Here is a 12849-nt window from a genome sequence, read left to right as displayed (position 1 = left end):
GAAGTGACAAGTTTTCATGATAATTGAGAAAAGTAATTTGTGTAATCTATTTGTATAATATGCAATATAACCTAATGGGTGCAATCTTAATTACTTTAAGTAAGGCATAATGTCATAGCCTTATTATGTCATATAATATGAAGTGACAAGTTTTCATGATAATTGAGAAAAGTAATTTGTGTAATCTATTTGTATATGCAATATAACCTATGATGGGCGCAATCTTAATTACTTTAAGTAAGGCATAATGTCATAGCCTTATTATGTCATATAATATGAAGTGACAAGTTTTCATGATCATTGAGAAAAGTAATTTGTGTAATCTATTTGTATATGCAATATAACCTATGATGGGCGCAATCTTAATTACTAATAGTAATTCTGCCGTTTACTGTGGAAGAAGGAACGACAGCTATGGAACCCCCCCTCAGTTGAGAGCACCCCAAGTGGGCTAACCCTCGCAGAACTGACGTCAGTCAAGCGAAACCTACAGGTCCGAAAAAATCCCCCTCACGTGATCACGTCGTTATTCATAGACCACCGCAACACTTCCGGGATTCTGAAATCATGGGAGAGAGCGGGGGGAGAAAATGAATCACTGTGGATAAGTCGTTGTTGCTATGGCTGTGGGGGTGCTGGAGACATGGTTCAATAGACTTGTATGTATAGCCGTCTCCTGAACACGGAGCGACCAATCCTCCTAAGTCGATCGGCACTTTCTCGGCCGAGCTTTTCCGCACCTACTCCCGAACTACGCACGCGCAGATTGCCAATCAATGTGCACTGCCTACCAAAACTGATAAACGCGGCGCCAATGTCAACTAAATGTATCCTTATACAGAGCACATTCAGAAGCCTAAATACGTTTAGCCACCTCCTAATGTCCCCATCATATAATATTATATATATTCTCTGTTAGGATCTATGGGTAACACTGAACAGTATTATCAGGGCCGTAGCCAGGGTTTAGAAATTAGGGAGGTCCATTTATTTTTTTGGCCCAGACCGGCCCACTATAATCGGTCGGACACCACCCACCAGTACACCATCCTTACGGTCCCCTTAAATATGCGTACCTACTGTACTATTCCCCCCCCCCAACCCATTACAAAGCTGGGTAGTAAGTGCCATGGACAAGTGGACCAGTGTACTCACTCGCTCTTGGCTGAATCTTGTTTTGGGTGGTGATGTAAAAACACCTGCATCATAGCAGGCTCAGGATGGGCAACGTAGTCTATAGCCTGTTCATCCCTGTCTCTCTCCTCCACAACCTGGCTTGACTAGACATAAGGAGAGAGATGATTACAATTAACTGGTACATTCAGGTCCAGAATTGTTGGAATCCCCTGACAAAGATGTGCAAAAAGCTGTAAAATTTAAACAATACCATACTGGTAATGAGAAAATAGTTGTTTATTCAATGAATGCATGGAGCAGTTCCATCTTATTTCATTTGATACTAACTACTCGGTTCATACAGATTTCAAGTATTCAAATATCAATGATGAATATTGCATAAGGTTTACACAGTTAATAGATCACCTTCTTGTTTTATATTCATCTTATATGGCAATTAAATCAATGGTGTGTTTGTTTGGGGAGTTTGACCTATGTGCCTACCACGTGAAGGTGCATGATCAATGGACAGCACAAAAACAATTTGTGTAGGTGGAGACTAGAGCTATACACAGATAGTAATAAGTTATTAAGAGTAAGTAATCCATACCATATATATCCTAATAGTTACCTTATTACCATACTTGGCTGAAAACAAACTTTGCTGCCTGTTGTGAATGTGTTTTTCCCTGTAGGCTAATACATAAGTAGGCATACATTTTTGCAGTTGAGGAAAAATTTGCAGTTGAGTAGGCTATAATGTGCTGTGTTTTTATGTCTTCCATCGAGGACCACCTTGGAAATAAGTGTTAATGCTTGTTAATGAATGCTTTTAGGTGATATCCTCAGGAATACAAATTGGTCAAGATCATTTGTTTTTATGATGTGTTTTTAATTTCCAAATAAATCTAATCAAATAAAAAAGCAGTTTTTGCAGTTGAGCTACTGGTGTTGTATATTATACAGCCTTTTCATGCATCTTTATCAAGGGAACCCTTATCCTAATGATTTAAAAAATAATATTATGATGATACGATATGGACCTAGTAGTTGGGTCATCTGTGGCACTTCGTTTCTCAATGGATTTTTTAAAAAGGCGGGGGAAATTTGTGAGAGACCAAAACCAAAAATGGCTGCCGTGGAAATTAACTTTTTAATGGTTTGACCTACAATGATGCCCAATACATGGTACCAGCCCCCTCTCAGTCATGTACCAGCCCCTCTCAGTCATGTACCAGCCAGCCCCTCTCAGTCATGTACCAGCCCTCTCTCAGTCATGTATACCAGCCCCCTCTGTCATCTACCAGCCCCCTCTCAGTCATGTACCACAGCCCCATCTGAGTCATGTACCAGCCCCCTCTCAGTCATGTACCAGCCCCCTCTCAGTCATGTACCAGCCTCCTCTCAGTCATGTACCACAGCCCCATCTCAGTCATGTACCATAGCCCCATCTCAGTCATGTACCACAGCCCCCTCTCAGTCATGTATACCAGCCCCCCTCTCAGTCATGTATACCAGCCCCCTCTCAGTCATGTACCAGCCCTCTCTCAGTCATGTACCAGCCCCCTGTCAGTCATGTACCAGCCAGTCCCCTCTCAGTCATGTACCACAGCCCCCTCTCAGTCATATACCACAGCCCCCTCTCAGTCATGTACCACAGCCCCCTCTCAGTCATGTACCTGCCCCATCTCAGTCATGTACCAGCCCCCCTCTCAGTCATATACCTGCACGACTGGCGGGGGGGGTGCTTAGTAAGAGATGTGATTGGGCCAGCCCAGTGTCAGTCAGTACCAATGGGCCGATGTCTCAGCCTAGTAGTGGGCCGGTCGTTGACAAAAAATAAAAAATAAAAAATTATAAAAAAAAAATTATATATATATATATATATATTTTTTTTTAATAGTTACAAATAGTTACCGAGGTCCAGACCTCGGTGACCTCATAGCTGGCTACGGCCATGAGTATTATATGACATAATAAGGCTATGACATTATGCCTTACTTAAAGTAATTAAGATTGCGCCCATCATAGGTTATATTGCATATACAAATAGATTACACAAATTACTTTTCTCAATTATCATGAAAACTTGTCACTTCATATTATATGACATAATAAGGCTATGACATTATGCCTTACTTAAAGTAATTAAGATTGCGCCCATCATAGGTTATATTGCATATTATACAAATAGATTACACAAATTACTTTTCTCAATTATCATGAAAACTTGTCACTTCATATTATATGACATAATAAGGCTATGACATTATGCCATAACTGACGACACATCACTATTATTAACAGGGTAATGGTACACGACAGGATAATTATTGTATCGGAGTAAGTGAGTACCTTTTATTTATATCAGCACCTTTCAAGCATAAGAGCACAAGGTGCTTTACAAGCAGCACACAGAAAGAAAACACATTCACAAGAAGACAAAAATAGAGATAAAATACACAAAAACAACACACATTAAACATTAATATTTTATAAAAGTGAGTCTTGAGCTGGGACTTAAAAGTGGACACAGAGGGGGGGGCGGAGCTGAGCGATCATGGAGTAGACGTGTTTCACATGAGCTCCCTTCTACCGTGCTGAATATACGTTTCTCCCCATTAGTCTTTATTTTATTTTTATTTGTTTTTTATCTGTTTGCTAGGTCGTCGTGTTTAGTATACATTCATCGACTTTTTTTGACTTTCTACGATGGCGGGGGTGGAAACCAGAGCCATGAAACCAGGCGCCACAACCAGCAAGCCGGCACCGCCGAGCCTGGCCGCACCGTCTCCCGCTGTCGGGGAGTTAAGCGAAGCTGTGCTCTTGGTCATGACCAAGCTACACGCAGACTCTGAGACACGCATCGCTGAAGCACAGAAGAAAGTGTTGGCGGATTTCTGTATCAGCCTCCGTCGTGAGATATCAGAAGAAATACGGCTGGCGGTAGTCCCGCTGACAGACAAGATGGAGACGATCCACGCTGCCTCATCGGCTAATGCTAACGAACTAGCCATGCTAACGACGGAGGTATCATCACAGTGTGAGAAGATGGCGGGTCTTGAATCCGCCCTGCTGGCTAGGCAGGCTGAAGTCAACAAACTACAGTCGGCAATGGAGGAGATGCAGTCCCGGGATAGACGCCACAACGTCAGGATTGTTGGAGTACCGGAGACCAGCGGTGAAGGCCGTCTCTCTGAGACCGTGCCCGAACTGCTGCAGAAGATACTGCCTCCTATCTGTGAATCGGCCTACAGAGCGGGCAGGTTTTCTCCCGGCGTGAACAAAGAGCCGAGGCCCATCATAGTCAAGCTGAACAGACTCCAGCAGAGGGAACTCATCATGCGGTCGGCTCGTACCAGAAGGGGTAATCTGAGGCTTGGCGATCACAAAGTGGCCATTTTCGAAGACTTTACACCAGAGGTTCAAGCACAGAGAGCCGAATACAAGGTGGTCCTGACTAAGCTATGGAAACTAGGCCTGAGGCCCACGTTATTCGCTCCCGCGAAATTATCTGTGTTGGAGAAGGTCGGTGGTCAGCGTTTGTTTTGGTCGTTGGCTAAAGCGAAGGAATATCTCGCGGAGACACCCGAGTCTGTTGCTTGATATCTATGGAGGGTGAGTGACTTGGCGGTTTGGGCCTATATACATTGATTAGGTCGACTATTCACAAACACTTGCTGTCATGCCCAGACATGCTAACTGCCCAATGCCCATCCAACTAGCGGGGCTTCCCAATGACTTCTGTTACTTGCTAAAGCTGACCTCATGGTCGTACTTGTGTATCGCCTCTTTGGAAGCTAACGAGCTAGCTGAACAATGTACATAATAGGCTAACGTGCTATCCGGATTCATCACTAGCTTACGCGCTAGCCTCGGGCTAGCCAGCCAGCGGGCTTCGTCTATAGTCTGCGCTGAGACATTCGAGACCCGTTAATGGTTACGTATTTTGGTTGCTGTTACTGTTCAAAGGGACATTGGTTTGCACAATTCAAGAGTGACCGAATCCCTAACTAACTTCTGGTATGCTTTTATTTTTATATCCAGGTTGTTTTGAGCTTTGGGATCCAAAGTAGATGCCAAGGTCGGTTGAATATGCATATACAATATATGATAACAGGTTGGGTCGGGTATGGCTTGCACTTCATGGCTATATGGTTATATGGCTTGCACTCTAGCCATTACCCTCTTTTCCTTTCTTTTTCTTTCCTATTGTCGCTGTTTTTATGTCATCTGTATGCGCGATTTAAATGTGATCCGATTCTACCTTGGACTAACTGCTGATTCGCCTTAATTTTGTTTTGAATTTTCCGTGAGCCACTCATGCTATAATGTTGCGACATTAATATGCAGACTCCAAGGTAGATGGTTACAGGGTTGATGCTGAGTAATTATATAATAATTATTGTCGCTGTTTTAATGGCATTTGAATGAGCAATTTAACTGTGATTCGATCCTACCTTGGACTAACTGCTCCGACCGATATCTTTATTGAAACAATGTATGATAACAGGTGGTGTCAGGTGTTGCCTATTACCATCCCCGGATTAATTAATGAATGTGTTTAATTCTATTCTTACATAGGTTATGTCATTTCAGCCGTTGTGCCTGATCAGAGGGACAGCTAAAGGGGTGCACTTTGACCATAACCCTTTTTTTCCCTTCCTTTTTTTGTCATGGTTTAATTGACACTGTTCACACAATTTTGCACAATTAACCTGTGACTCGATCCTGCCTTAGACTATCGGCTGGGATGCTTTAATTTAATTTCGTTTTGAATTTTCCTATACCCTTTTGGGCCTTAACAATGCGACGTTGAAGCGCAGATTCGGAAATAGATGGCTGCAGGTTGATGTGGAGTTATTATTTAATAATGGCTATTTTTACCATTATGGTTATCTCATGTTGGGGCCAGTGCTCAGGTGGGTTTCGACCGATATCTTTATTGAATTTTATTTTTATTATTATTTGTGTTTATTGGACTAGTGGGGGTTTACTCAGGGGTTTATCTAGAGGGGGGTTGGAGTGGGGAGCGTCTTATTGATCCATGTCTCTAGTGGGAAGTGATAAGAAGATGACCATCCTCAGGGGATGGGGCATAGGGTGGGGATTGGAGAGTGGGTATAGGGGGCCTTATAATAGGACGGGTGGGATAGGGTTTAGAGTAGAAGGAGGGGGGGTTGTAACTGGGGTGGTATTTTTATGTGTTTTATGTACTGTTGTCTTATATGTGTGTAATCGTTCCTCCTCTGAACTCCTGGGATTGACCGTCCGGGCCCGCCGGGATCAGCACCACTGTACTCAGCCTGGCTGCACTGGTATGTTCTCCACGCATTTATACAAGCTCGACCATGGCTAAATTGAATATTTTAATTTGGAACGCAGGAGGGCTTAACGCCCCACACAAGCGTGCCAGTGTCCTTTGGCTATTGAAGAGGAGAAATATTGACCTTGCTCTCCTTAGTGAAACGCATTTATTGGTAGGTGACGTGTCAAGACTGGCAAATCGGCAATATCACGTTATCTCCTCATCCTCAGCCGATGATAAGACGAAAGGAGTAGTCATAGTTACAAGACGTAACCTTGATATCAAAATCTTGGATGTATGGTCGGACACGGAGGGAAGGATTACTATAGCAAAAGTTGAATTCTTGCATAGGAAGATGGCTATAATAGCATTGTATGCTCCTAACACATTTGATTCAGCGTTCTATAATACAATCACGAAGAATATGTTGGAACTTAATGGATACGCTCTCATTGTGGGTGGCGATTTTAATGCGTGCTGGGATGCGGAGATGGATAGGTCCGGGCCCTCTGAAACGAGCGACCAAAAACGGGCTTCTAAGGCCCTTAGGATGTGGGCCAAAGACACAGGGCTCACAGACCTTTGGCGCTTATGCAACCCCACCCTCAAAGATTACTCTCACCTGTCAGCCAGACACAAAAGCTTCTCTCGAATTGACTATGCATTCGCGTCCCCTAATATGTTTGATAGTTTCGATGTCTCATTGGTTCCCTTGGCTCTCTCAGACCACAAGGGGATTTTCCTTACGGCAACCTTTGGCAGGCTCTCCGCAAGAGCTCCCAGATGGCGTTTTAATTCGACCTTGCTAAAGAACGATGACTTCTGTTCTGAGTTCAGGAGTAAACTAGCTGAATTTTTGCAGATCAACGTTGGCACAGTAGAAGACCCTAGGGTCCTGTGGAACGCATTGAAAGGATTCATCAGGGGTCATGTCACACTATTTGCCTCCAATTTGCGAAAATCCCGGTCAAAAAAGCTAGAAGGACTGGAATCATTATATGCGGACCTATACGCATCCTTGCAAACTGACTATAATGAACGACTAAACACACAACGTAAGATAGTCAAAAAAGAAATAAACTCCATACTTAAACAACAGTCTGAGTTCTTGATACATAGGACAAGACAAAATTACTATTTTCACGGCTCCAGACCTAGCCATCTATTGGCAATGAAAATACGCTCAAATGATCATTTCTCGGATATCCCCTCGATTAGGACGAGCCAGGGTGCAGTCACTACTGATTCGAAAAAGATCAATGACACTTTTAAAGAGTTTTACTCACAGTTATATAGCTCAGAGGGTAATCTGGATGACTCTAAATTTGAATCGTTCATTGGCGGGCTTGAGATACCCCACATTTCTGAGGAAGAGGCCAAGGAACTGGGGAGACCGATTACTCTCGTAGAATTGAGGGAGACGATTGTTGAAATGCAGAGGGGTAAGGCACCAGGCTGGGATGGTATTCCACCCGAAGTGTATTTAGCTTTCTGGGACCAACTGGGTCCATTGATGCTCGATATGATCAATTACGCTATCGAACAAGGGGAGTTCTCAAGAGATGTCAATATGGCGTTGATTTCTTTACTTCTCAAGAAGGACAAAGATCCCAATGATTGTGGTAGCTATAGACCCTTGAGTCTTCTCGGGGCCGATTTAAAGGTGTTTGCCAAGGTGCTGGCCCGTCGCCTGCAGAGATTTATGTCTGTATTGGTACACTGCGATCAAACTGGTTTTATCCCGGGGCGTCTGGCTGCAGATAATCTTAGGAGGCTGTTGCATGTAATCGATAACAGTAAAGACAATACAACTCCATCCACAGTTCTGTCTTTGGATGCCATGAAGGCGTTTGACAGACTTGAGTGGTCATACCTGTGGAAGGTACTTGAGGTCATGGGTCTTGGAAAGAGTTTTATTCATATGATTAAAGTCCTGTATGCCTCGCCGTCTGCGATGATACTGACAGGCAAAAACTGTTCCACACTCTTTCCAGTCTCCAGATCTTCTAGACAGGGTTGCCCTCTGAGCCCGGGACTGTTCGCGCTTTCCCTCGAACCTTTGGCCCAATTTATTAGGCAATCGGAGGACATCGTCCCCATAATGGTCAATAATACTCCACACAAAATTGCTCTCTATGCGGATGACCTGCTGATTTTCATGGACGACCCCTCCCGGTCGGCCACAAAATTATTGAGGATAATCGACGACTTTGGTAAATTGTCAGGCTTTAAGATTAACTGGAACAAATCAGCCTGCCTACCTCTTAATGAACTGGCCAAGGCGGTACGACTACCAGCTGATATCCCCATAGTAGAACATTTTAAATACTTGGGCATAGAGATATTCCCCACGCTGAACCAAACTACTTAGTACAACTTCACGGGTACTTATGATAAAATACGCCAGGATCTAGACAGGTGGTCGTCCCTTCCTAACTCCTTACAAGCCCGGGCTTCCATAATCAAAATGAACATCCTGCCTAGGATAAATTTTATTAGCTCAATGCTCCCCCTGCCCCCTCCAATAGACCACTGGCGCAAGGTACAATCGATGGTATCTAAGTTTATCTGGAATAACAAACGCCCGAGAATCAAAAGGGCTACTACTCAACGTAGAAAACAAGATGGGGGCCTCGCAATCCCTGATTTTAAACTTTATTTCTGGTCCTTTTCACTGAGACCTCTAATGTGCTGGCTAGACCCTGTAGAGGCTGTATCGTGGCGCTCCTTAGAAGCGGCGGCGGTATCTCCGCTAAGATTGCAGGATGTAGTGTACTCCACTGTCTCTATTTCGAAATGCCGGCTGAGGTATGGACCGATCATAACTCACGTGATCCAAACGTGGCGTAATGTACAGAGGTCGTGTGGGGTTAAATGCCCTTGGCACCTGGACTCTCCAATTTTTAATAACCAGCAATTACTTGTTGGACACAAGCCGGTTAATATTCCTCAATGGCAAAGGAGGGGAGTGCATACTCTGGAGGATATTTATGATAAGAACGGCCTCCGTGCGTTTCAGGACTTAAGAGAATTTTATGATCTTCCCGGCGAGTCCTTCTTTCTTTACCTTCAACTAAGGTCAGCACTGAGGGCGCATGGCGTACCGTGGGCTCAAGTCTTGCACCCACACCCCTTCCTCAGGCTCATAGTGGACAGGACGACATCCAGAGGGTTTGTCTCCGACTTTTATACGCTCTTAATTCAATCCACGTATAAAAATTTATCATTGGATACAATCTGGCGTGTGGATATCCCGGAGTTGGACCCCGAGTTTGACTGGGATGATGTTTGGGCAAATGTGGCATTATCTTCCCGCAACCCCAATCACCAGCAAATTAATTTTAATTATATTCATAGGACCTATCTTACACCTAGGAAGCTATATGCTATGGGACTGATAACCGACTCTCTGTGCACTTTGTGCTCTCAAAAGGCCACTGGCACTTATATGCATATGTATTGGGATTGCCCACCAGTGGCCCGTTTCTGGAGGTCAATAACGGACAAACTTTCAGATCTGTGTGGCTTAACTATCCCATTCACAGCTGTTACGCTACTCCTGAACGATATAACGACACTACCCGCGTCCGTACAACTGAAAAGGGTTGTCCTAGCGGGCGTCACAGCAGCGAAGAAGCTAATAGCAATGAGATGGAAGGAGCCTGAGAAGCTTACAATGATTAACTGGTCCCTAACTCTATTGGATGTGATTTATCTTGAGATATCCACAGCCCGGGTGATTGGGGTGGGGCAGGCTGGAATTGACCTGTGGTTCGCAGCAGCTGAGAAGGTAAAGACCGCAGTGTGCGGCTGAGCGGGGTTGGGGTGCGTGTTCGGGTGAGTCCGGCGGTCTCTTGGGAGGGGGAGGAGGAAATGTTTTTGTCTGTCTTGTCTTTTGTCTTGTCATCTTGAGTTTAGCTGGGGATATTATGGGGGGGCAGCTATTTAACTATTTCTTCACTGTTTGGCCACGTTTACACGGTCTCTGTGAGTCTATGGAACACCTCTACAGGTTTTTGTTTTTTTCATGAAGGTTCATTGCTCTGTTTTCGGGTCGTGTTCTCAAAAAATGGTCCTTGTGGTGGATTGGAGAGGTACGTTTTATTAATATAGGGTCACACGGCCGGGAATCGGGGCTGAACACTGGGAAAGACCATTTATTAGATAGTACCCCTTGGAATTAAAATTTTGAAGGTTGAACTCTGTTTTCTTTTCTCTTGTCTGTATAATTGTTAGTCTGTATTATTATTATTGTTTTTGTTATTTTCTTGTGAAGTTCTATGTATTGTGATTGTGGTTAATGTGTTGTCTTGTTTCGTGTGAATAATAATAAAAAATTTGATCAAAAAAAAAAAAGTGGACACAGAGGAAGCTGTTCTGATATCCAAAGGAAGGCTGTTCCAATGTCTAGGTGCCACAACCGATAATGCACAGAGAAACCCCTCGTTTTCAGTCTAGACTCTGGAACAGCCAACAATGCCAAAGAAGATGAGTGTGTGAGAAGTTTGATATGATGTTAAAAGTTCAATGATATATTCAGAAGCAATGCCAGCCAGTGCTTTAAAAGTAATAAGTGCAATTTTAAAATTCACTTTAAATAAAATTGGAAGCCATGCAGTGTAACGTCGCTAGAACTGGGGTCATGGGCCCTTCTATTGGTCTGCATTCTGCACCACCTGGAGACAGGACATGGATTTACGACTGAGACATGTATTTGGAATTACAATAATCCAGGCGTGATGAAACAAAAGCATTCATTATTTCTTCTGTATCCTGAAATGATAACATGCAACTGATTTTTTAGATATTTCTTAGATGGTAGAAACAAGTTTGGATTACTTTTGTAATGTGGTGAGAGACTCAATCAATTGACAAACAAATAAACAGTTAAGCAACCCAAGATACTCTAAGTTATGTTAGTTTCACCCATATGTCCTGGCCTCACAGACAAATTGGTGCAAAATTGCCCCTCCTCCTGCAAGTCCCTAAAACTGACATCAGTATAGAGGGTCATGTGACCAGAGACCCCCCTTTCCAGAGACCCCCCCCCCCCCCTATCACCGACACCCACCCTCCAGAACATTTACAACAAGCGTTGCAAGGGCAAGGCTAAGAGAATCATTAAAGACTCCAGTCACCCGAACAACTGCCTCTTTGAACTGCTGCGGTCAGGCAAGCGATACCGGAGTCTCAAGGCGAGCACAGAAAGACTCAGAAGAAGCTTCTATCCCCAGGCCATCAGGCTGCTAAACGAACAATGAATGAACACTACACAACAACAACCACCATAGATCCTCCCCTACACAACAACAACCACCAAACGCACATAGCACACACATCCACACGCACACACTCACTTTAAACAAACACACTGTAGCACCCACTCCACACACTTTATAGCACACACCCACTTTAAACAAACACACTGTAGCACCCACTCCCCACACTTTATATTTATTGATGAAGGATTGCACTACAACTCGTACACCTTACTGTAAATTGTACCTAAATTGTACCTCATCCCATTTCTGCTTTGCACTATATAGTACTGTACATTAGTACACTGCATAGTATTGTATATTATATGGTAACTCAGAACATTGTACATATGTCTATACCGAACACTGTGACCTCATTTTCTTCTTCTAAACTACATGCTATACTATGTTATTTGATACTATCTTGTCTAGCACAGTCTCTGGAGCGTAACAGTAAGAAGCATTTTGTATGAAAGTATTCTGTACTTCTGTATGACAACTATTAAAGAAACTTGAAACAACAGCTGTTCCATATTGTGGATGTGGACTGTCTTGGTTCAAGACAACCTCTGTTCTATAGCAGCATAGACAGAAAAACATAATTCTATCCAGAAAGATGCCATTTGGAGATGCCTTAATTAACATAAGAATGTGTAGATGAAACTGAGTGATATAGATACCACATAATGATACATAGGAGACAGAATTATGGTTTGAAGGAACAAAGGAGAATGTCATTGATAGATAACAAATAAAATAAAATTAATTAACCCAGCAGGTCAATTAAGAACACATTCTTATTTACAATGACGGCCTGGCGAGAGGACACAGGGGCCTCTCGAAGGGTAACGGGGAAAGGAGACCAAAAAAATTTATAATAAAAAAGAAAAAGAAAATATATAGAAAAGAGACAAACGATACATACATCACAGAGGTAAGGGAAATAATCAAACAAACAACCAAATGTATGTAATACATGAAGCAGAACAACTCTGCGAATGAGGGGGATACATGTGTCCATTTTCAAAGTCTTTTGCATCTCGTTCCAACTGCTGGGAGCAGGATTCACCTTCCCATAGTGTAAAGACAGAGTGAGCATGGTCTTAACCTAGACTGGTTGAACATTTATAATCTGACTTCTTTGTACCTCTTCAGACTTCAAGTTCT

The sequence above is a fragment of the Notolepis coatsorum genome (assembly GCF_963971535.1).
Source record: "Notolepis coatsorum genome assembly, chromosome: 14".
NCBI classification, from domain to species: domain Eukaryota; kingdom Metazoa; phylum Chordata; class Actinopteri; order Aulopiformes; family Paralepididae; genus Notolepis; species Notolepis coatsorum.
The sequence above is the reverse complement of the archived record's forward strand: the minus strand, read 5'-3'. Positions refer to the sequence as shown.